Here is a 26,337-nt window from a genome sequence, read left to right on the forward strand (position 1 = left end):
TACCTGAAAAAAAAATGGGTTAACCACAATACTCAGCTACTTGGACCAGTGGTCTGACTCGGTATAAGACGACTTTCCTAGCTCTTTGGATTGTAGTATAAGTTGCAAAAACGGTTGTCCTAAGGCACTGGCTGAACAGTAGCAGTAGTTGTGAAGCAACATATTTTCTTTAAAGTATTTAAAAAGTGCTATTTTACCATCTAGGAATGCAAAGAAGTAACTGTTGAATAATGCTTGACATTAGAGTGATATAGAGGTGGCATTAGATCAGCTTCAGATAACTAATGTTTTGTGAGTGGGTGTTTAACGAAGTACACACCATTTGTTCAGATGGCGCTTAGCGGAAATAGTGAACAGCAAGATATATTTAATCTTTATTAGATGAACTAAGATTTGAATATGATCACGAGATGTCTGGCACACTAATTAACTTGCCAAGCATATGGATGCCTTTTGTTATCGTGCCACAATATGTTTCTGTCTAAATGAAATAGAGAGAGGGTTTTTTGTTGGGTTTCTTTTATTTAAAGAAAAAGTTAGGTGACAGAAATTTATAGCCTTTTGAGAGAGAAGGCCTTAGGCATCTATGGTTCCTTACATTGCTGCATGGATTGGAGATTTATTTCTGCTCAGTGAAAATTTATTGCGTATATAAAAAGTGTCAACACACCAAGATCCAAGGATTTTAAGATGCCATTTCCCACACAATTTGTAGTTTTCTAATAAAGAATATTTATTCAGTATCAAATGCTAGGAGTTAAATATATACAATTTTTGAATAATGTGCACTTTGGGTTGGTTTATTAATAAATTTCAAAAGATTTACTATTAGAAAATATAAGATACAAACTCCTGAAAAAGCTGTGTGTATGTGTGTGTGTTAAACTGTACTTACTTTTTAAAAGTAGACAGGCCAATAATTAGTTGTCAATTACAGCTTTTGCATAATCCTTCTTGTGTTGACTGCTTCCTACTAGGGTGGGTATTACAGTTCTGTTCTCACAGGCTGGACCGTGCTCCAGTTTTTCACATTGTTGGGTGGAATGTGATAGATGATAGATAGATAGATAGATAGATAGATAGATAGATAGATAGACAGATAGATAGGGATAGATAGATAGATAGATGATAGATAGATGATAGATAGATAGATAGATAGATAGATAGATAGATAGATAGATGGATGATAGATAGATTAAAAGCATCAAACAGTACTTCACACACAATCACTCAGGATCTTGCATTAAAATAATCTCTATGTTCCTCTGATTAATAAAACAAAGCATTTTTAAATGTTGCAAAATGTTCTGGTTTCTGCCTTCATCAGCTACTCTAATAAAAGGAGAATGATGCCATTTCCAAGGTGGCAGGTTGAAGACATGCATTGTTAATATGTCCTTAGTCTCAACCTAGAGCAATGCTTGACTTCAGTGAATAAAGCCCTTCTGAAAGCATTCCATCCTCAAAGCTTTATCACTGCTACTTTGGAAATGGCATCATTTAATCTTTATCAGAGCAGCTGATGATGACAGGAGCCCTAACCTTTTTCCACATTAAAAAAACCCAAAACCCTTCTGTTTTGTCGATCACAGTAAACACATAAACACACATTCTCATATACATACAGATTTACGGTTTTCAATGTGCAGTTCCGATTGGAGGGTTTGTGGTGCTGCATCACAGTCCCGGACTTGAAAGAAGTTGGGGAGGGGAGCACAAGAGAAGGCAGGCTTTAAAATGGCAGTTCGAAACAACAGAGGGTTGAATAAAGCAGGGCTGGAGGGACACAAATGATCTGTGGAAATATGGGGGGCTTAAAGGATCTGGGAAATGATGGGGTTTTGGAGTGAAATGTAACGGGAGAGGCTTGGAGAAGTTGGCAAGGAGTGGGAAGTAGGCAGCATTGACAGGCAACTGAGCAGGGACAACAGCTTCTAGTCTGTATCTTTCTGGGGGGGGGGCGTTCTTTGGCCAGATGCTTATAATAATAACAATAATGATTTATTATTTATCGGCCGCCCATCAGACTGAGTTGCCCCAGCCACTCTGGGAAGCTTTCAACAAATTACAAAACCACAGTAAAACATCAGATACATTAAAAACTTCCCTATACAGGCCTGCCTTCAGACGTCTTCTAGAAGTCAGATACAGTCATACCTCGGGTTACAGATGCTTCGGGTTGCGCACTGCGCCGAACCCGAAAGTACCAGAGCAGGTTACTTCTGGGTTTTGGCACTCACGCGTGTGCAGAATCACTGAATCGCAACTTGTGCGTGCGCAAACGTGGCGCTGCGGGTTGCGAACGTGCCTCCCACACGGATCACATTCGCAACCCGAGCGTCCACTGTAGTTTCCTTGACATCTGATGGGGAAGTGTTCCACAGGGCAGGCACAACTACCAAGAAGGCCCTCTGCTTGGTTCCCTGTAATCTCACTCCTTGCAATGGGGGAAATGGCAGATGAACATTTCAAATAAAGAGATTCCAGGTGACTAATGAGTAATTAATACTCATGATGTGTCTGTGTGTGTGTGTGTGTGTGTGTGTGTGTGTGTGTGTGTATATATATATATATATATATATATATATGCAGGTTTTGGTGTCTTCGGGTGTCTTCCCGTGTAAGAGTCGGGGTGTCTGCCCAGACACCCCGACTCTTACACGGGAAGACACCCGAAGACACCAAAACCTGCATTCCTGTACCCGTGAAAATCTACGAAAGCATATATATATATATATATATATATATATATATGCTAAGCCTAACCTGTTATGAATATATTAAATTCCCCCCCTCAAAAAAAAGGCTGCTTCAGCATCGTACTGGGCTATATCCTATTCTATGACAGCTCGACTGAGAATTACCACACTAGAATACTTGAAACAGAGAAAGGAGTGACAGAGAAAGAACATATAAGAAATAGCTGCTTTAGGGACCAAATATGATTGCATGCTTTTGCAGAAATATTTATTTATTTTTAACTCAAGGAATATGCCTTTCTTTTCGTACTATTCCACATTCTTTCTTTTATAAAAGTTCTTCTTTCTAGTAGTTGGGTATCCTTTCCGTTTTATATTAAAGGATGGTGAGATTTCTCAGGTGTTTAGATGGAATAAAAAGATATTGTGACCATACCTTCTTTTTTTCTTTTCTTTTTTTAGTACTTGGGACAAGCTGGGACATCAGGTAAGCTTTCTGCACAAAATTACTACTATGCATAAAATGACATATTCACTCTGTAGCAATAAGAACAGATTGCCTTGCTGGTGCTCTCAGAAACTCAGGCTGTTTGAGATATGCAATTTGGGCTCAATGAGAATTCAGAGTTTCCTATGAAATATTGATTGCAAAAGGTTTCTTCGACAGAACTCTTCTATCAGCTGGTTAAAATGCTGATGAGGGTCCTCAGAGAACACAGCAATATAGCAGTAAGCGCCGTAGCTTTAGTACATGTCGAAAAACCCTGCAGGCTGCAATCCTACACACACACACATACACACACACACACACCCTACACCTGGGAGTAAAGCAGCTTACTTTTGAACAGACATGTACTGTATAGGATTGCACTGATAGTAGTCTGAAATCCAATTCTTGAATTAAAGGGTATGGGGAGCCGAAGAGATTCAACCCCCCTTATCCATCCTTGGCTACCTCACAATTGTAAGGTAAACTGAGCCCTGTGCTCCACTAAAATTCTGAAGTACTCTGAAGCAGAAAGCACGTGAGAAATTGGAGGATAGGTTTAATGTTGTCACTGTGTTTCACTGACATTTTGGTATAAAAGAGCCTCACGTTATACTTCAAGCCACCAAGAAAGCCCTATGGATAAATAGTTAAGCATTTTCCCATCACAACGTCACTTCTAGTGGGAGAATTAAGTATTGTTGCATGCCACCCCAGTCTCTGAGCCGTGCAAGATTCCAGGGGTTCCAAGCACCCTTGTGGTGTGGCACTCGCCACAGTGTCCCATTGCGCCAGAAGTGGTTTAGTCATGCTGCCCACATGACCAAGAAAGTTGTCTGTGGACAAACGGCAGCTCCCTTGGCCTGAAGCTAGATGATCGCCATAGTCCAGTTTGACTGGACATAACTGTCCAGGGGTACTTTACCTTTACCCAAGGTCTATGTTTCCTTCTGGAAAATAAGGCACAGCGGAGACTGTGGTGTCTTTATGATACATGGTTTATTTACACATATATACAATCTGAGCCAGTGATGGAGGGCCTCCCATCATTACACTTCAAAAGAATCTTGCTTCTTCCATAGCTGTAGCCTTGGATCTAAATAGACCCCAGCCATGGCTCCTACTCTGTGTAGCTTGCGGCATTTAACTGAATGCCACTTTTTGTCCATCCTATATCATCCCCAACAGCAATCCTAAATTCTACTCTGTGCTGATTTAGATTTCAGGGTACAGCTCCCACCATTTGCCAGCTGGCACACTGTCTTTGCTTATGTCCCATCCCCCTGTCTTTGTTCTCTTCTAATGGCTCAGGCAATCACCTGAACACAGGAAGCTGAGGCCAACTATTAAGAGTCTGATTTCCAGTTTAACTCTCCAGGAATTTAGGGAAATCTAGCACCCACAATTTATAACAGTATGTTGCTTAAGTTTCTCCCATTGAAATAAACTTGACCTAAAAGTGGATGAATCAGTTAAATACTGGGATGCCTTTATCTATTTTTTAGTGTCTGCCTGCCCCTTCCCTCTCTTTCCCTGTTTTAGGTGATAAAATCTTAACAGGATTTTATTGGGCGGTACGCAACGACATGGTTGCAAGTGTTCTGAAGGCTGCATAATTAGGGTACTTGTCAAATATGTATTATAGAACCTGACAGTGAACACAGAGAACATCTTAGTTTGTGGCTTTTTAAAGAGCACAGTCTATAGGAATACTTATTTTATACTGCTGCTAGGCTTCTGGCTAAGTCAAGGGTCAGCTTTCAACAGACAACAGAAGATGACCTAGAAACAATGGAGCTGCAGAGAATTATAGAGAACAAGAGACTTTGCTGTGAAATGGCAAGATGCATTTAGATAGAAGATCAGGTCAAGATAACATGTACATATATTAGCTTTGAAGAAAGTGAACTGGGGATTCAGTGGACCTTCAGCTGACATTTAGAAAAGTTCACCTGCTTCAGGAGCGATTCTTGAAAATTGTAAAGCAGAAAATAGATAGCTAGAGTATCCAGCTGGCACGCTTAGATGAAATGAGGATATGGTTCTTACATTTGGAAGCAAGGTTTCTGTGATAAAATAGTGATTCAATTTTGGACCCATTTTTCCCAGACTAGAGGAGAGTGCCTTCATATATGCAATTACAATGGCAGCATCTACACGCTAGAGAGAAGTGGGGGACAACTGGGGAGAACCCCAAGGGTTTCAGAAATACAATGTAATTATGGGCGAAGCCTAGGTTGGGAAGCCCTGCAAACCTGCCCCATAACGATTCAGAATGTTGATTTGAGGAGGGGGCTGACAACACATGGAATGAAGTAGGTGGAAAATAAGGAAGCAGGAAGAAACGCATAGAGATTAAAAGGGTACAGACAGAACAGTATCATTGCCCAGATAAGTCACTTCCTGGATCACACTCAGAAGCTGGAAAAAAAATCCATGAAGCAATGCAATGTAGGTAGAATTGGGGACCAGTGTGTTTAACATCTGCACCCCAACCCCAAATAGCAGCAAAGAGAATCCATGCACTTTCTCACTTCTTATCTAGTGTGAAACGTTTTTTAAAATATTCCATTTGAATGTAAATTCCGAAGCAGAGGGTTCTCCACATTGAAGGTTTCAAGCAACTGTGATTTGGAAAGTGCTGGCTTATGACAGCTCAGCTCTGAATACAAGATCAGACCCTGAACAGCTTACAACAACCCTGCAGTGGTATCCACTGCTTTTATCCCCGTATTGAAAGTTGGGTTGAGAGAGCAGAATGCAACAAACCTATGGGTGTGGGTGTGTTTGATTTTTCATCCATCACATTCATTCTTTCAGGGCAAAGTACCCTCCACACCACAAGGCAGCTTATATAAAAAAATAATTAGATTCATACAAATACAAGACAAGTTGTCTCCATAAACATAGCAGTGGCTCTGAGCTGCAGCGGTATCTATCCAGGCACATTAGAGGGGTGCAAGAATGAGCCTTCCTCTCCCTCTTATGGCCTCAGCAATGGCAGCTGGTAGCTATGTTTGATGGGGCTCTCAGCTGGAAGCTATACAGTGGTACCTCTGGTTGCGAACAGGATCCGTTCCAGAGCCCTGTTCGCAACCTGAAAAGAATGCAACCCGCCTCTGTGTGGGTCACAACTCGATGCTTCTGTGAATGCATGTGACATCATTTTGTGTGTCTGCGCATGCGGCGAAACCCGGAAGTAACCCTTTCCAGTACTTCCGGGTCGCCGTGGGACACAACCTGAAAACACAACCCGAAGCAATTGTAACATGAGGTATGACTGTATCTAGTTCAGTGTTAGAGCCCAGTTGCAGGTTGGAGGGCTGTGCTGGCAACAGATACGTGACCAAACCTGGCCCTCCAGCTGTTTTGGGACTACAGTTCCCATCATCCCTGACCAGTGGTCCTGTTAGCTAGGGATGATGGGAGTTGTAGTCCCAAAACAGCTGGGGGACCAAGTTTGGCCACCACTGCAATAACCTTGCAATGTAGAATGTTGCTGATATTTTTCAAGCCTTTAAGCCAAATGCTAGGGTGGTGCGCGCACACTCACACCAAAGATACACTTCCAACAGTGTGCTGTGTGGCATTGGTTGTCACCTGTATTTTACTCTGAAATGATATTCTAGAATTGAGGCAGCCTGTGTTGTTTTTGTTTGAAGTGTAGCTATAGCAAATAGATTGGCAGGGGAAGGTGAGGGCAGGATTTTCAACCTGGGCTGCTCTGTAATCTGCCTGACTCAATGAAGCAGGTGACATGAAATCCATATATATATTTCTGGGATCAGTAAGATGGTATGGTGAAGGGTTTTCTTCCTTATTGGCATTTTACCCATATGACAGGAATGTTTGCTTATGGGACCTAGGATTTGATTCACTGTCCACTGATGCCTGTTGCAAAATGCCCCAAACTGTGATCCAGTTTTAACTGCGCCAGCAAAATTATTTCTTTCAATGACACGATCAGCAGTTGAACCACAAAGATGCCACTTGACAAACAAAAAATGATTGTATGTGTCCGGGTGCACAAAGTTGCGTGCTGCTAGTGGCAATCACACTGCTATAGTAGCAAAGCCTTTTCTAAATAACCCTGGTTGTTCCCTTGTTCTCTTGACTGACCAATATACAGTCCCATGCATCTGTCTTTGTTACAGAATTACTGGTAAGTCTCCTGAGGAGAACAGTGTCATTTCTCCCCAGTAACCAACAACTTGGTCCCTTTCAGAGAACAACATGTTTTTGGGTGGGGTATAAATAATAAATTGTTGTTGTTGTTCTGTACCACAGATTAATTCTATGGCGTTGGGGTGCAGGAATGCAGTATCAGTCCCCAAACTCATAGATACATACATACATAATTTTATAGGAATTTCACCTTAGCATAGTTAAAACCATGCTCAAGGCATCTTATATAATTACAAACAAAAGTAGTCATAAACAATAAATAAAACATAAAAAGTACGCAACAAAACTGAACAATTTCTACAAATTGTGGGGAAAGGCCTGCAAGGCAGGGAGCATGTCTTCCAGGATTCCCAGCCAAGAGGGCCTCTGGCCTCTTTAGCAGCTGCAGCTGGAGTCAGTCAGGGCCCTGCCCTTCCAGGCCAGGTCGAAAAAGACCTACTTTGACTGCAAGTTGAGGAGCCTGCCTTTTGCATGGTCTGTTGAATCTGTTGAACCCACCTCTACACACACATTGGGGGGGGGATTAGCAGCCTCATATAACAAACATGCTTAAATCTAATTAATGCATGAAGGAGTTAATACCATAGAGCAAGCTGTTCAGCTAGGCTTAGCTACGTCACTCCCCTTACCTTAAGAGGAAATGGGTAATCAAGCTTATTGTTGCACTCCTGTCCACCTGAGAAGCTCAGCTGTGTGACGAGGTTTGAGCTGCTTGGCTCTCATCAGCAATTCTTGAGCTCTTACAGCAATAATTTAGGAACTTTCACCACTTTGTAACTAAGCCAAGTTCTACTGCCTGTGCAACTTTTCCGAAGGACGTGAACCTGACCTTTGAAGCGTTTGTAAGTAAACCATTCTTTTATTTGCCAAACACGTGGTCTTTTTTCCCATGCTGAGGGAACTGGGAAACTTTGAAGGAAACCTTTGAAGGGGACATTTTTGCAACTCACTTGGAGGGGCACATATTTTAAAGATCTAACAGCCAATATTTCCACACTTTGCTGCATATTTTGTGACTTTAAATCTATGCTGGGGTTCTGTTACCAAAGAGTACTTGCCCCAGACTTTGTTCTTGGCATCCAGGAATTCTCCTTTATACATACACACATATAACACCAACAAAATATGACCATTTTTCTGTTCTCTGTGTGTGAAATTTCTGACAAATTTGTAAGTGGTGGGGGAGTGGTTGCACTCCCCTTAATAATGCTACAATATGACTGTTCCTTCTTACTACATTATTGATGGATTAAGTGCAGAGGCAAGTTTACTGCGGCGATTCTCCTGTACTATATTGGTGAATTTTCCTTCTAAAATCAGTGATGCAACTACAGTCCACTGGGAAATATGAAAGGAAGCCCTATACAGTGGTACCTCGGGTTACAGACACTAGAGGTTGCAGACTCTGGTAACCCCGAAGTAGTACCTTGGGTTAAGAACTTTACCTCACGATGAGAACAGAAATCGCATGCCAGTAGTGCAGCAGCAGTGAGAGGCCCCATTAGCTAAAGTGGTACCTCAGGTTAAGAACAGTTTCACGTTAAGAATGGACCTCTAGAATGAATTAAGTTCTTAACCTGAGGTACCACTGTATATGTAAGGTTTAAACTGGGGGCAGTTTGAAGTGAATATTGATGGCCCAAATTATACTTCTTTTTATCACGGCACAGACTGCAAGAATAATCTTATACCTGCTGCAACAAACACCAAAGGGGATTCTAGAGATTACGCCTGGTCAGGGCTTCAATTTATATCTTATTCAAAAGGTAGCATCTGCTAAAAGTGGTGTGCAAGGGAATTACCACAGAACTGACACAGATGGCAGAGCCTTTCAGCAGCAACTATTCCCTGCAGTGCACAAGGTTACCTTATGAGGCCTCCTACTCAAACTATAGCTAGCTAAAGAATGTGTGGTTTCTGTTAAGATCACAACCTGAGGTGTTACAATTTCAGAATCTTCCTGGTTTTGAAGATACTTGTAAATGATTCACTTCTTATGTTCTGCTTGCAGAGTTTTGATAGCTTTCCTAGCTATCGCAAAAATACTCTCTTCTAATATAAAGGTTCTTAAAGTGTGTGAAAGGCGAGCCCTCTCTTTCAGGGGATCACCAGTCTGTCAGTATTTTGGGAGATGGGATTCAGGTGCCTTCCAGAACTTTAGGTTTGCCTATTTAAAAATACGCAAAATAAAAATAAATAAAATGTTTTGTGGTTTGGAAAGTGATGGGGAAAGGCGTTGAAAAGTATGAGATGCAGGAATGATTGAGAGGAAGGCAAGTAAATACCCCTCAAGCAAATCGGGACGAATGCAAGATGAATGCTCATTGTCATATAACTGCCCGGTAAACAAATCAGAGTGTATGGATATCATCTAATCACTCTGTAAATTTTGTGCAAGCAAAGCAGGATGAATGCTGAATAAGCAGGTCATCCGGAGCAGCCCTCAGTCTCATGTGTGACTAGTTCGAAGTATATTGCATCTACAGCTGTAGATGTCTTCTCTCTCAGTCTAAGGATAACTCAGGCGTGTAAAGGGAAAAGGTGGCGCTGTGGGTTAAACCACAGAGCCTAGGACTTTCCGATCAGAAGGTCGGCGGTTCGAATACCCGCAATGGGGTGAAAAAAAAAAAAGAGTTTGCCTCTGCCTGGTATAAGCAATAGGGAAAATAAGAAGGTGTGTGTGTGCTTTGTTCATGATGTCATTCAAATATCCCATTTACTATTCTACGGTGTGGAGGCAGCTAAGCCCCTGTAACATGAATTTTTTTGAAACAATCCAGCCAGAGTTACAGCGTGAAGTCCAGTGTAGCATAAGCAGGCTACAATGGGGCTTCTCCTTCATCTACTCCACCTGCAGCCCAAATGCAGAAGTGGGTAGACATCACTGGATGTGGCCTGTGCATTTTGCAAAATGCCATAGGTTTCAAAATGGAATTGAGTATGTACCGGAAACCAGAATATTTTCTTTTGTCTGGATGGTCTCATTTTGTATGTTGGAGAGTAATCTCTATCTTGATTGTATGCAATGTCCACAGTAAACAGATAATGATTTCTTCTTTATCCAGAATTATGCCATAATTAAGAGATGGTAGCTTATTGACTGTAGCACACAAAACTGTACGGATCAATTTATAGGCAAGAACATAATACTATTTATGTAGCTTTTAGGTAACTAGGTTATCTAAAACACTGATTAATAATGAATCATGCCATTGGATTGGCCCATTCCTGTTCCATAAGCAAGTCAAAACCTTATTATAATGCTTGCCATGTTCCTTAACTAACTCACAATCATTTTTTTAACGAAAACCAGAGGTACAATAAGGTGCTTGAATTAACATTCACTCTGCAAACTCCATCATGATTCTGCTCACTATAAAGTATTGGATGTGCTGCCTTCTCTTGAATTACTTTATTGCACTTAAATTATCACAGCATTTTCCCTCAGATAATAGCAATTGGAATAACTACCAGGAGTACAATCTGGTAACTATATCCTGCTATTTAAAGTCATTGTCTGTCTCATATGTTTCTTTTAAGTAGGCTGAACTGTATGTGCAATAAAACCAAAATAAATAAAGTAAAACACTCACCTTAAAGAGCAGGTCTGAGAACCGGGGAAATAATTTGGCTTTGCAATCCCACAACATTCTGAGGCATCCTGTGTGAAAGAATATCCGTTGCATGCTGGGGAGAGAAGAACACAGCTTTAGTTAGATAGGGCTACTTCACACACTAGTGAGAACAAGTTTTTGGATCCCTCATGGTTGTTTTCGTATGTCTGCTTAAGCCTAGTTAATCTCTTTATAATCAGACTTCATCCTACTGAGCAGATAGTTAAAGAGAATGGCATATATCACGGTTGGGATTTTCTTCCCCAGAGGCAGATGTTCTGTGTCACAGTTTATGCAACACAAATGAATGTGCACTCAGAGGATGCAGGTGGTGAAGGAGTGGATATAAGTCATTTTGTATGCACTATTTATGCTTTAAAGATCTTCCTTGTCTGACTATCGCAAATCTCTGTATTTATATTGGCTGTCTCAGCTGACTGAACTAATTAAAGAGGGTCTTTATCAAAGCATTCATAGGTATATGTTTGGAGGCAGAGGTAGGGAGGCAGGAGAAATTCATGCAGCTTATATTTTCAAGTGAACTAATATAATTCACAAGTCCTAGAGTATATGTGGATTGGAACATAACTAACAACCTGATTACACACTTCTATGATTTTTGTGGTGGATTTTCTGGTGAAAAGATGTGCATAAAACACAGACGTGTATTTTAGGGGGCGTAAATGTATGTTCCATGTGCACAAATGGAGCGATAATTCCTGTGCCTGGTGGAATTACCGTACCTCCCCTTTCTGACCCCCATGTGCTGTTCTGGAGGTTCTCCTGACACCCTCCTGAGTCAATCTGAGCAGGCATGGGAGTCACACAGTGGGAGGAAATCCTTTCATATTTTTTTCAGGAGCCATTCACAGAAAGCCTGCATGTGTGTGAGAGAAATAATGAAGAAATAATAGAGCTGAGAGGGAAGGGTTAACTGGAACATGCAATCAAATCTGAAAAGCACCCGTGTCAGCTAAATGCCACTAGTGTCCAGAAAACAAGTACAGTAGTACCTCTGGTTATGTACTTAATTAATTCCAGAGGTCCGTTCTTAACCTGAAGCACCACTTTACCTAATGCAGCCTCCTGCTGCTGCTGCGCTGCCACCACACGATTTCTGTTCTCATCCTGAAGCCAAGTTCTTAACCCGAGGTACTATTTCTGGGTTAGCGGAGTCTGTAACCTGAAGCGTATGTAATCTGAAGCGTATCTAACGCAAGGTACCACTGTAGTGCAAAATGTGGCCACTTGCATGATAGCAATTTCAAACAATGGTTTGGAAAGTACATCAGCAGATACCAAGTCTCAAGGGAAGTCAGCCTATCCTTATGTCATGCTGCACTTACTGAGTATTTATTGAACTTCCTCTAGTATTTATTTATCCTGGAGAAAACCCAACCCTGGAGATGAGAAACTTTATATATCATCATGGCTTACATTTTGCTTGGCAGGCCTCTTTAACAGAAAAATGTATGATATGATACATCTTACTGAAACAACATAAATAGTAACATAAACACAATGCAAATATCAAATAAATTATTGCACTACAACTGCCTGGAAAAACTTACCCAAGTGTTTGCCACAGTGTAGCATTTGTAGTGTGCTTGAGGCAGTTGCAGCCAACCTGGCTTCTCTTGGTACCAGTATAATACAGGTATATGCACTTGTTTTTCCACAATTATTCTTTACATTTTAGAGGCACACCTAAGTTGTTTTTTTTAAATCTACACCTTAAAATGCATTATAAAGAGGTCCTTACACCCCTTTTCTTCCTAGCCTCATTAGAAAGCAAATCTCATTGGTCTTAATAAACTTACTCCCAAATAGTTGTGCTTACATGTAAAATTACCCAACAGAAATGGAACGGGTGAGGTGTAAAGGGATGTGGGTCGGACTGGTGCGGGGGAGGGGGTTGTCCAAGGGGTTGATGGCTGGGGGGGGAGGGTTGGTGAGCGAAGCCAGCAGGGTTGGCAGCCCCTAATAACAAATAGTTTGTGCAAACTGCTTAGAGGGTTTTATTAAACTAAGTGTTGTATAAATCTTCCTAAGGAAATAAAAATAAATTTAGTATTCTGGCCTAGGGAGCTTCAGATAAGCAAGACTGATAAACTGGGAGTTCTTCAAGCAGCCATGGCTGATTGCAGTGTTCTGGAAGCCTTCCAAGCCATTCAGATATATGAAGTTGTTCTGAAGTCATTTGCAGTGCTTATCACCACACTTTTGAAGGAACTATGATTAAGAATATAAATATAGTTCATGATAATACTGTTAAGTAATAGAATATTGATTCAATATTTTCATAATTGCTTAGTTCGTAGGAAGTGAGCGGTACAAAGGATATCTGATATTATCCCATTTCTTCTAATAACAACTTGCCCATGGGAGATTCATGTTCAACCTAATGCCCTTAATTTAAAAGTCCACCTTATTAAGACTGCAAGCATTAAGCTATGGCGGCCTGATGTGAACCGTCTCGGGATACAGATAATGCTAGGACCCAAACTGTGTATTCTTTGCAGCACAGAATGAAAAAGACCAAGTGCACATCCTAAAATCAATAATCACTCTAGAAAGAAATGGAAGATCAAAATCAAATGAGAAAGAAAAACGTTCCCTTACACACTCCTGCTATATGAAGTTATTCTGAACATGCCTACTGGTCTCGTGATTAAGAATATAAATATGGCTGCTTTGTATAGTTGCTTCTTAAGAGTTTATTGTCTTAGAGCAAGAATGGGGAAAATTTGGCCCACCAGGTGTTGCTGAACTGCATATTCTATCAGCCTTAGCAAGCATGGCCAATGACCAGAAAAGATGGGGTTGTAGTTTAGCAACATCTAGAAGGTCACAGTTTCCCCACACCTAACTTAGAGTTCACATAAGTCTAACAGTTTACTTAGCTTTGCAGCATAAGGCAGTATGATTCTTAAAGCTGTCATTAATGAACCAGCTCAAGCAGTAGCTCTTTCCATGAGAAGGGCTGGCATAAATCAGAAGACTAGACCACAAGGAGAGCATGCTAATCATGTTTGTATTCCACTCTGTATTGCTTTCTCCATCAAATAAGGCCTCTCATCCTTGTTGGTGGCTCCCTACTGCTCTGCAGCTCTCTTGGGTGCCTGCTGAGCAGCAATAAACAGAGTTGTTGTCAACACCTAGTGTTAACCAGCCTAAAAACCTTTATACCTGTCTGCATCTGTACTGGAACTGATTTTTAACTTAAATGCTTGCATTGCTTTTTATATTTGGAATGGTTTTTCATTGTTTTATCTGCAAACCACCCCACCTCTTAATTTAATCATTAAAGGAAGACAACCTCTTCCCTGCTGTTTCTGTTCCCTGTTTGTTTGGAAATGAATATTGCTTGAAATTGTCTTAAGTCACAAGATTCAGGCTTACCTGTCCTTAATTTTTGTGACCGGAATTATCTTATTTTGGGGTGTTTATCTCATATACCATCTCCATCCATCTCCATCTCCATACCACAGATTTTGCTTTGTTTTTACTTGAAATTCAGCACCTCATGTTTGACATGTATCATATGGGAGGGGTGAATTGGAATACATTTGCTGTTTCCATGGTGGATGTCGCTGCAGGAAGATTTCTTATTCCAAGTGAGAGTGAGCCAGAGTACTTCTGGTGGACAAGGGAGGTCTTGTTTTAACTGACAAGGAGTGATGCCATCTGAGGAAATTCACCCCTTCTTCTTTTTCCTTTTCCTTTTTTGAGAAACCCGCTCACAGCTGTGACATATGCTTACTAAACCCAGTGATATTTCTCCAGTGGAACAGCTATTTTGCTCATGGCAATGCTACTTCTTCGTTCAGCACTGCAAGGCACATCACAGCTGGGTAGTACCCAACAACCATGCTGCCATAAACAGATGGGGAAAGACACCAGCTATACTTGGAACTGATGGCTAAACACTGTTGATAGACAATGTTGGATAAAACCATCACTTATAGAATATTAGAGAGACCAAGCCTGGCATTTTATTTAGTAATTCAAAATTTCTACTATAAATTCAGTTGCTTGTATTTTTGAATGGAGAGTAACACCTGACCCATATTTTATCAGTACTGTAAACTATTAAATGGGACACGGGTGGCGCTGTGGGTTAAACCACAGAGTCTAGGATTTGCTGATCAGAAGGTCGGCGGTTCGAATCCCCACGATGGGGTGAGCTCCCGTTGCTGGGTCTCTGCTCCTGCCAACCTAGCAGTTCAAAAGCACGTCAAAGTGCAAGTAGATAAATAGGTACCTCTCCGGCGGGAAGGTAAACGGTGTTTCCGTGCGCTGCTCTGGTTTGCCAGAAGCGACTTATTCATGCTAGCCACATGACCCAGAAGCTGTACGCCGGCTCCCTCGGCCAATAAAGCGAGATGAGCGCCGCAACCCCAGAGTCGGTCATGACTGGACCTAATGGTCAGGGGTCCCTTTACCTTTAAACTATTAAATGGCTCTGGTCAAATTGAAAATGGCAATATCTAATGACCTAATAAGGGGACGCGGGTGGCGCTGTGGGTAACACCTCAGTGCCTAGGACTTGCTGATTGCATGGTCAGCAGTTCGAATCCCTGCGGCGGGGTGAGCTCCCGTCTTTCGGTCCCAGCTCCTGCCCACGTAGCAGTTCAAAAGCACCCTTAAGTGCAAGTAGATAAATAGGTACCGCTTTATAGTGGGAAGGTAAACGACGTTTCCGTGTGCTGCGCTGGTGCTGGCTCGCCAGAGCAGCTTCGTCACGCTGGCCACGTGACCCGGAAGTGTCTGCGGACAGCGCTGGCTCCCGGCTTCTAGAGTGAGATGAACGCACAACCCTAGAGTCTGGCAAGACTGGCCCGTACGGGCAGGGGTAGCTTTACCAATATATTTTGGACAGAGCTTCCCTGGTGGAAAGGGTATGCTGCTTGATGTTTCACATGAAGCAACATATTATTTTACATATTAACAGAAGCGACATGTTTTCCCCTTGGGAAAAAGGATTGAACTCCTAGGCATTTGTGTTGAAATAAATGGGCTTTATTATACTGGGGAATGAGAGTTGTTGGGTTAAAAAAAAAGAAAGACATTTAAGATCCCCCCCCCCCAAAATAGAGTCAAGTTCTGTGCCCACTGCTTAAAAAGAAGTGGTAATGATTAATGAGAAAAGATTTATGAGGGCTAAGTGTTATGAAAGAAAAAAAGGGGGCAGCTGACAAAAGCCTGATGCTCTGCAGTCGTGATTTCCAATTATCCACTCACTTTTAATTATTTGTCATCTTTATCTTTTTTTGACTGTTTGTTAAATTCCTCTGTCACTCTGTGCCCTGTACCTTTACACTTTGCCTCTCTTGTTACATAATGCACCACAAAACAGAATATTTGCTAGTTAGCAAGAATAATCATTTATTTTAGTACAGTGTCATGCCAACCTCCATTAGTTAGTAATAATGATTGGCAGTGCAATTTTTCTTGGCAATGAAACCAATTAACATGCACCTCAATGCCTGTAGCTGAAGTATTTCCCTAAAATTCAAACTTGTTCATGCCTGTTTATCGCGAGCCATTAAAATTTTCCATGACCCAGAAACGCAATCCATAACCTGTCCCATTTTAGATGAAAAATAGCAATGAATGGGTGGCAAAATGCATGGTACAAGATCAGCGAAACCTGCAACTGTATTTGCAATGCTCATATGAGAGGGTTTAGAGGGGGGGGGAGACCTTTAATGAATAATCATTTAGAAATAAATAGTTCTGAGAACCATCTGGCTGGACATTTAATAGCAGCATAATTGTAGCTTCTATTTTTTTTTAATCTTCATTGCATTTTTAAAAATTACAGAAAAGCATGAAAACATTACATCTAAATATTGAAAAATACAAAATACAAAAAACTGAAAATATAAAAAGAAAAAAACTAAAAGGAATACATAATAAAAAATGAAACAGAATTAGTCAAGTATACAAAATTGTTCAAAGGATACAAACAGTAATTTGAATATTCTATACGCCAGGTTGAGCTTCGAGGCCCCCCAAGCCCACTCCTGAGAAATAAAGACACAAGGACACAGAGATTAAAGTTAATGTTGGTGGGTGAATTAGAATCATAGAATCATAGAGTTGGAAGAGACCACAAGGGCCATCGAGTCCAACCCCCTGCCAAGCAGGAAACACCATCAGAGCACTCCTGACATATGGTTGTCAAGCCTCTGCTTAAAGACCTCCAAAGAAGGAGACTCCACCACACTCCTTGGCAGCAAATTCCACTGTCGAACAGCTCTTACTGTCAGGAAGTTCTTCCTAATGTTTAGGTGGAATCTTCTTTCTTGTAGTTTGGATCCATTGCTCTGTGTCCGCTTCTCCGGAGCAGCAGAAAACAACCTTTCTCCCTCCTCTATGTGACATCCTTTTATATATTTGAACATGGCTGTCATATCACCCCTTAACCTCCTCTTCTCCAGGCTAAACATGCCCAGCTCCCTTAGGATTTAGGCCACAACTTTATTGATTACAGAATGTGAGCGCTATTGGCTTAGGCACTGGCAAGCAAGAGTATATCTGACTTCCTGCCTGCTTTGCTGGAAGTCAGGCAAGGGTAAACTCCTGAAGAGGCAGCCTGGCCGCCATGAACCAACTTGAGCACCTCAGGGTTCCCCTGGTCATGGTATGGCCCTAGCCCCTTCGTAGGCTTCGGACAGGACCCAGACCCCTGGATTCCTTTAGCGGCATACCCTAAAGCATGGAAAACTACTTTGAATCCCTGCTTTTTAGTTGACTTCCCTCTATCTCTTTGCAGCTTCAACATTTCACTTAAGTGACAAATATTCTGTATTCTGTATTTATTTAAATCAGTTTTTCCCCATTATATCATAATTGTAGCTTCTAATCCAAATACTGCACATCAACAAGAATAGATCTTTTTTATGATTTTTTGAGTACTTTAAGACAGTCAGTCTCTGGATCTGGAGAAAGACAAATCTTACTCATCAAGCCAGCCTTCAAATCATTCAGCGCTAACATAAAGTCTGTGCCATTTACAGTACAGATTCATTTATCTGTACAGTCTATGTGACATCTGAAACGCTCAGATAATCAAAGGATTGGATCAATGGGAATGTTTTCACAGTGTAATACTGACATGGAGCCACACAGGGGACACAATAAAGTCCAAAGGCTTGGAGCTTCAGACACACACAAGAAAAAGATTTCAATAAAAGCTTCACCACTAAGGGATAAATTAAAAAAGGGAAAGGAGTAGAAATGTTTATGACTTATGTGAAAGTAATCACATAGGAACATGGACTTAACTTTTGTGGGGTTTTTTTGCACAAATGCTAGACAGGTAGCATGGAATCCCTTTTCTCTAGACCTGAAGCTGTATAATGTTAGGTAGGGAGAAGTGGGCCCATGCCTTCTTCCTTATCCCTTACATTCCCAGAGTTAGCAATTTTGTGTACTTGGAGAATATGTGCTTACATTGCCTGCGTAAGTTCTATGCATACAGAAACAATGGACAAGTGGAGGCTGTGGAAGGGGAGAGTAGCTGCAATCCCACTTCCCCTCTGATAGCTTTGTAGCCGAAACAAGTCCATCAATGAACTAGAAAAGGAGGATTCTTTAATTTGGGTGCAACCCCAAGTTATGAAGAAATTGAGCACCCAAAAGGGGAGGGCTTTATTTAATATTTGATATCTGTTCAGGCTGTAGTAACTGCTCAGCGGGGTGGATAAAAATCGATGATTTAAAAAATAATAATCAGATTTTTAAAAATTTAATCAGATTTTTTAAATTTAAATTGGTTTTTTAATTTAAATTGGATTTTTAAAATAAAATGCTTTTGGAGGGAAAAAATCTTTCCAAAAATAGTTTTCTACTTAAGTTACCATATCTTTTGCTCTATAAGACTCACTTTTTCCATCCTAAAAAGTAAGAGGAAATGTGTGTGCGTCTTATGGAGCGAATGCAGGCTGCACAGCTATCCCAGAAGCCAGAACAGCAAGAGGGATTGCTGCTTTCACTGTGCAGTGATCCCTCTTGCTATTCTGGCTTCTGAGATTCAGAATATTTTTTTCCTCAAAAACTAGGTGCGTCTTGTGGTCTGGTGCATCTTATAGAGCGAAAAATACGGTACATTATAGTCCAAAGGCCATTAGGAAATAAGGATTTGTTTTAAGTTTTTCATGTGTGCTGAAACTCAGACTAAGGGTTTGTTTTTTAAAAATGTTGAACCACATCAGTTAACAAACATGGATACATATGCTATAATATTATTGTTTTAGTTAAATAAATTGTTTAAATTGTTATTGAGGAAATGATTATTTTTCTCTTTCCAATGAAGTACAGCAAAAAAAGTTGTCCAAATATAAACAGTTAACTTATTAAACCTCACAATAATTTCATAATTATCTGTCTATCAGTAATCTTTGATATAACTGTAAAAACTACTCTGAAAATTTATTATTCCAAAAATGAAACCTTCATCTGGTTGAAAATATTAAGATTATACCAGCAGGAATCCCTTTCTGTTTTTTAAAAAAGAGATTTAAATCAAGTCTTACTGACTAGTGATTTAAATCAATTTGATTTGCTTTTGATTTAAATCATATCCACATTGCTGCTCAGCTCCCCTGACCATCAGAATTCTGGCCTCATGCATGGAAGAATGTAACAAGTGAAGAGAAATGAAGAGCCCATGAGATTGTGAGAGGCAAAGTTCAAGAGGGAGAGGAAGCAGAGAAGTTAACAATTGGGGAGGGAGAGGAAGAACCACCAGCAGAAAAGAGACATGTTGTGAAGGGGCCCGCAGAACTCCTGAACAAAATTATCTTATAAGGATTTTAAAAATGCATTAAGCCTGGGAATGTCAGGCAACTTTTCTTTTTCTTTTTGGAGGTTCTAACAACAACAACAGCTCACTAGCTGTCATAGCCATAATAGTTAAGTCACATTTTGGGAAAACTGAGCAAGCTGCCCTATCCCATACAACTTAGAGAAGTACTGAGGACAACGTTTGAGCTTCTGTATTATGTAGATTTCATCGAAGCTATTAAATGCAGCAATCATGAATGCATTATAGTGTTTACTTTCAGAACTTAATCATATAGCACAAATTCGATGTTGTGGATGGTCAATCAGTAGCCTTTAATACCGTTTCTTCTACCTGAGTAAATGATTATTCATTAAAGGGACAATGAATAAATAAAGAGCACCAAAGCAAATGTGTCGCTAAAGGGAATGATTTCCTGTGCAATTGTGGAATTTGTACTTTGTTCCCAGAACAATTTTGAACACAAAAAGATCTAGTCATGTGAATAAATGAAAAGGAATGAACATGGTCCAGATAATCAGCTGTTTGAAATTGAATTAACTATTCATAAATATTATTTGGTACAGTGGTACCTTGGGTTACATACGCTTCAGGTTACAGACTCTGCTAACCCAGAAATAGTACCTCGGGTTAAGAACTTTGCTTCAGGATGAGAACAGAAATCGTTCTTCAGCGGCGCGGCAGCAGCAGGAGGCCCCATTAGCTAAAGTGGTGCTTCAGGTTAAGAACAGTTTCAGGTTAAGAACGGACCTCTGGAACGAATTAAGTACTTAACCTGAGGTACCACTGTATAGTAGGGCTGCTGTCCAAATATATTTGCTACAGTATTTTTGCTACAGTATTGTGTCCTGGGCTCTGTACACACCATGCACTTAAAGCAAATTGCTTTCATCAATGAATCCTGGAAATTGTAGTTTACCCTTTCAGAGCGACAATTCACAGCATCCTTAAACTATAGTTCCCGGGATCATCTGGGAGCTCTCAAGTGCTTTGAACATGCTTTAAGTGCCTGGTTTGTGTGCAGCCTTGTTTCTGCCGCATGCCACTCCATTCCCCATCAATTCCCTGGTTCAGCTGAAGTGACTGTTAGTGCTGCCTCTGAATATGAGCTCTTCTATCAATCTGTCTGAGCAAGTCTGCGGTCGGAACAAAATGATACTTTTCTGCCAAAAGGCTGGTGCAGCTTAGATGGCATAGGGCTCTGTTTGATTTGTTACCACTTGGTATGGAAGGACCATGGGGAATATCTTCATTTGCCATGGATTGTAGGCCCAGCAAACTAAAACCAGCTTGGGTGGAGCAGAATGGAGCTGATCCATTGAGATAAGTAATGAGGGCAAGAAGCTTGTAGTGTACTCCTGGAGAGCAGAAGTGCTTAGATTCTATGGATCTGGTGCAGTGAATGTGCTACTACAGCTGCACTGTTCCATTCGTTTATTATGAAATAGTACTGCACAATGGAAGGGGCCTGTGAAGGAAACTACGTCACAAGCAGACACTTCTAATACATTTTTTTAATTCTAACGAATTCATGAAGTTTTGTAAGTATTATTATTAGTATTATTATTACAATTAATGACCCACCCTTCAACCTAAGGTTCCGGGGTAGGTAACAACAATTAAAACATAATAACAAAAAACAGTTTAAAGCAAATTCCCTAAATAAGGTGGGTCCTAAAAAATATACATCTAAGAGTCAAGAGCCAGGATAAGGAGGAGCATCTTAAGCATTTGCCAGAAGCTGCATAATGAGGGATGCTCACAATTCAGGGGCTGCCACAGAGAATGCCCTCTCCTGGCCCACTACCCTCTGAGATTCCGAGGGCGGTGGCACCTGAAAGAGGTTTGTGGGGAAGGAGGCAGTCTTTGAGGTATTTGGGGCCTGAGTCATTTCAAGTTTTGAGCACCTGGACCTGGACCCAGAAACCAGTGCATCTGTTTTAAAACGGGGGTTATATGAGATCTGAAGGGAACTCCAGGCAGTAATCTGGCTGCTGCATTTAGGACTAATTGAGGTTTCTGAGTCATCTTCATGTGTGTTGGTAGCATTTGACTTAGAGACACTAAGCCCAGACAACCTTATAGAAACTTTGCAGAAAGAAAATTGGAAAACATGAAAGCCTCATCCCAGCTAGCATGTGTGTAAGTTTGTGTGTGTGTGAGAGAGAGAGAGAGAGAGAGAGGTTGTTTTGTTTTGTTTTGTTTTGTTTGTTTGTTTGCTAATGCAAGTTTTATCTGTCTCTTTGAGGTCTCTTGTTTCCAGAATGCCACATATTTGAGAGTTAAAAGCTTAGACCATGGGTAGGCAAACTAAGGCCCGGAGGCCAGATCCAGCCCAATTGCCTTCTAAATTTGGCCCGCGGATGGAATCAGCGTGTTTTTACATTAATAGAATGTGTCCTTTTATTTTAAATGCATCTCTGGGTTATTTGTGGGGCCTGCCTGGTGTTTTTACATGAGTAGAATGTGTGCTTTTATTTAAAATGCATCTCTGGGTTATTTGTGGGGCATAGGAATTTCCTTCATCTCCCCCCCCCCAATATAGTCCGGGCCCCCCACAAGGTCTGATGGACAGTGGACCGGCCCCCTACTGAAAAAGTTTGCTGACCCCTGGCTTAGACATTATAACTTGATGCATGAAAGCACGACTGCAGCCATTGATTTTTCGGCCTTTTCTACCCTGTCCGCACAATGCGCTGAACAGAATACGCTTCTCACGCAATGCAACATGCTTCCCTTGCATACACATTTTACTACAAACAAATTGTTAAGTGGAGCTCTGTTGGGGAAATTTTTGCCCTTGGGCACTGCAACAAGTAGACGATAGTGAGGTGGCAGAGAATACCTAATTAATAACTTGTTTTGGGATGGGGTGGGTAAACCTTGCTTTGCTTGACGAGGCAAGGATTTGGTTTCCTGCATGGCATAGGCAGGCAATCTTCAGTAATTTCAGTGATTCTTAACAGCAGTTGTGCTGACAATGCAGAATCTGACAGTTTATCAGAGCCTTCTGACAACTGACAGTCTAAAATCCTTTATTCACTGTAAGCAGGATGGATGGTTCCTATTTGCTTTGTGTTCTTCTGCACGCCATATGTGATCTTTGTAGCTTGAGATATCTAGCCTGGCTATGTAAGAACAGAGAGATGAGGCTGGCTCCAGGGTTTTACTGCCGGAGGCAACCTGTAAATACCTGGAATGTCTCTAGCCACTTTTCACACTATACAGTAAGATATTCTGCTACCCTCCGCGAATACCTCTTCTTCCCTGTGGGTGTTGCTGATGGATCCAATACTGAAGATTCATATCGCCACAGAAAACATGCAACGTCTTGGCTGGATGATTGGGGGGATCACTTTGATGCTATGTTATCTCTTACCATAGTCTCTAAATAAATCACCATGCTCTGGAATAAAGGAAATAAATAAAAAAAGCTGCAGGATTCCTGATTAAAAGGAATATTCTTTGGCTTCATCTGACACCCAGCACAAATGAAGACTTAAGATGTCTCATTATTTCTAATGTAACAATAGAGCGGAAAACTCAGAAGGGGAGCAACGGCCACTCTGTTTTCTGTAAACCCTCTAAAGCATTGCGGTGATACATATGCAAATCATTGTCCTAGTTCATCCTTTTTATTGGCAATGTGCAGTTGGGCAAGAGTGCCACAGTTAGGGTGCTGCCACTGAGAAGACCCACTTACACATGCCCAACTCCTTCCAGCCCAGCAATTGCTGCTAAAAAATCATGCAGTGCAGAATATTAGCCAAACGAACCCCATCAACAGATACATAGGAATTGTCTGTTTGGAATGTCATGTTGCCATAAAGACTCCCATTGATTGACTGATCACATTTATATACTGCCTTTCTGCCAAAGCGGTTTGCAGTTGTAAAGTACTAAAACAAATGATAAAAACGTATAATTGGCCGGAGGGGGGAGCAGTCCAGTTGGAGCAGGTTCTCTTGCTGACTTTGCCTGTCTGCCTTGCTCAACTGAAATATTAAGACAAACCAAAGCATTTTATCATGGACCATTTTGTATATTTTTCACTGCAACATTTCTAATGGGAATTGTATGCCCTCAGTTGAAATATCATGCTCACTGGATGTGCTGCCAGCGGGGTGTTCATGTGAATATCACTGTATTTCAAGCTCTGTACCAAAGTCTAGCTGAAATTGTTCCGGGGGGGGGGGGGAAATGTTATTATTAGAACCTTAAAACAATTAATAACCAAATGCTTAAAAAAATGGGTTTATTTTCTACACTGATGCCCTCCAGCCCTGTAGTCAGATCCATGATATCACCAGTTCCTGGAAGATATGACAGCTCTATCTTCGTGCTGGAATAGTGCAATGCCTAATGGTTCCTTTTAATACATGAAATATGACATCCTATGTTAAGTGTGTGTGTGTGTGTGTGTGTGTGTGTGTGTGTGTGTTTACTCAACCATCAGCAATAATACATTATTGCTCAATACTGCTGAAAGTACCATGTATGAGTTGTATGTTAACAGGAGGAGTTTTTAATAATAATAATAATAATTAATAATAATAATAATAATAATAGAGATCATTTGAAAAGGGGAAGGGAAACAACCTGTTAATAACAGAAAGTAATGGAACATATAATCAAACCAACACTATGGCTTGTCAGAATCAGTGCTCATGGCAAGGCCGATTTTGTCAATCATTCATTTTATTGAATGTTAAATATTCAGATGGTGTAACATATGATGGTTCTTCATTATCTAAATAGGAAAATAGGTCAACAATATTTTAATAGAAATCAATATTGTATGCCCTTGAAAATCCCCAAACACTGAATGGGAATTACAAGACAGCTAAAAAGCACAGAGTAGAAATGTGTAAACATCTTAATTTAATTTGCCTTGTGCATGTCATTTAGGATAATATTCATAAATTTGTAATAATTTTGATGTCTGTTTCAGCTGGAGATTGTACAAAATTCAGCTGAGATATACACATTTCCCAAGGGTTGTTGGGGATTTGTGTACCTTGACTGGTAAATGTGCACAATTCCCTCTTCGTGGAATGATTATTTGCACATTCTTTGTGATGCCTGGTGAATGTGCACAGTGATCAGTAATTATGCCCGTTATCCTCTCAATTTTCATCTTGTTTAACAGATATACAGAAACAAAATAGCTCATAACTGTTTATTTAGGATTCACTGTAGGGGATGCATAATCCCAGGGTAGTTCAGATGCTGTTATTGCATTCAATAAGAATATAGGGGTTCATCACAGGGATCATGGGGATCTGGAACAGAAAGTGGGCGCTAAAAATCCTTGATCCATATATGACACACTACTCATGCCTCTTTCATTCTCAGTCAATGGCTCTATACTCCCGTGGCTCTATACTCCCATGGCTCTATACTCCCATGGCTACACAAAATTAGGTTCTAAAATACATTAGAGTTCAGTACTAATTTTGAAGCTTATAACACTAATAAGGACAACTCAAGATGGTTGTATTTAAATTATGCTTCCTTATATATTTTTTAAAATATGGGACATAAAAACAAGATTTTCCTGGTCATTTAAATCCATATGTCATAAGAATGAAAGCATATCTTCAATCAGTAGGAGAATCAATCTTGTAACAGGCTGTAGAAGCAAGGCAGCCATTCCAGACTTTGCAGTTAACTCCGGTTATATTTTATAGGAAATTGTATGCAATATTTTTCTTGGACAATGAAAGCTAAGCAGAAGTCATTTGTCTGAACACCCTGTGGTTGCATAAACCAGTAAGAACTCCTGCCAATGACTAGCAGCAAGCGTCAACACACAAGCAGAAATCGAGTTGATACTTTCTTCTCCCCACCCAAAATAAAATGCCAAAGGGCACATCTTGTAGACTGCAAGACAACAGAGCGGAAAACAGATGGCAAAATCATTTGCAGCCTGAGCAGAAGCAGATAAAACGATAAACTGAGGCCAATGGACTTTTCTCCAAACCATCATGCGCTAATCCATCCAAGTTATTAAATAGCTAATTAATTGATCTCGGGCCCGTTCTCCTTCCACAATTGTATAATCAGTGCTTCCTGGCTTACCTTAAAAAGCACCCATTTTGTACTTAGGTGAGTAGAGCTCTTCATTTCTTCTTCCAGACCCTGTGTAGTGGAGCTGAGGACAGACAATTCACTGATTCGTTAAGTAGTCCCTATTTCACTTACTCTGTTTCTAGGCAGCTCCTAGAAAGGCTTCATTATAGATATTTATTTTCCTAAACAAATATTTACTTTTTGAGAATTCAGGAAACATGTTCCGAATGCAACTCTTCCATGGCTTTTTTTGTCTGTGCCAATGTGTCATCGCATCTGACAGGCTGTCAGTTGTGTTAGTCTTACCACTGTCTCTGGAAGCATTCTTTGCCACGAGCTGTTTGGGGTGGCAGGATATGAAGTCTGTGCAATGGTTTTTCAAGGCCTTTTCTCTGAGTTAGACTTAACAACACAAGGTAGGTTCAGCTGGGCACATTCAATATGCTACTTGATTTCCTCAGCACTAGA

The 26,337-nt window shown here is 40.7% G+C and overlaps 1 long non-coding RNA gene across 1 annotated transcript; it reads right to left on the reverse strand.

Moving 5' to 3' along the window:
- Positions 1-1,648: 1,648 nt before the first annotated feature.
- Positions 1,649-25,983, reverse strand: LOC309519289. The gene is made up of 3 exons (XR_014213783.1): positions 25,879-25,983; positions 10,965-11,058; positions 1,649-1,690 (listed from the first exon to the last, which is right to left on the reverse strand). It is a non-coding gene; the product is annotated as an uncharacterized lncRNA (long non-coding RNA).
- Positions 25,984-26,337: the final 354 nt, after the last annotated feature.

Source organism: Podarcis vaucheri (assembly GCF_965113315.1).
Source record: "Podarcis vaucheri genome assembly, chromosome: 1".
Taxonomy (NCBI): domain Eukaryota; kingdom Metazoa; phylum Chordata; class Lepidosauria; order Squamata; family Lacertidae; genus Podarcis; species Podarcis vaucheri.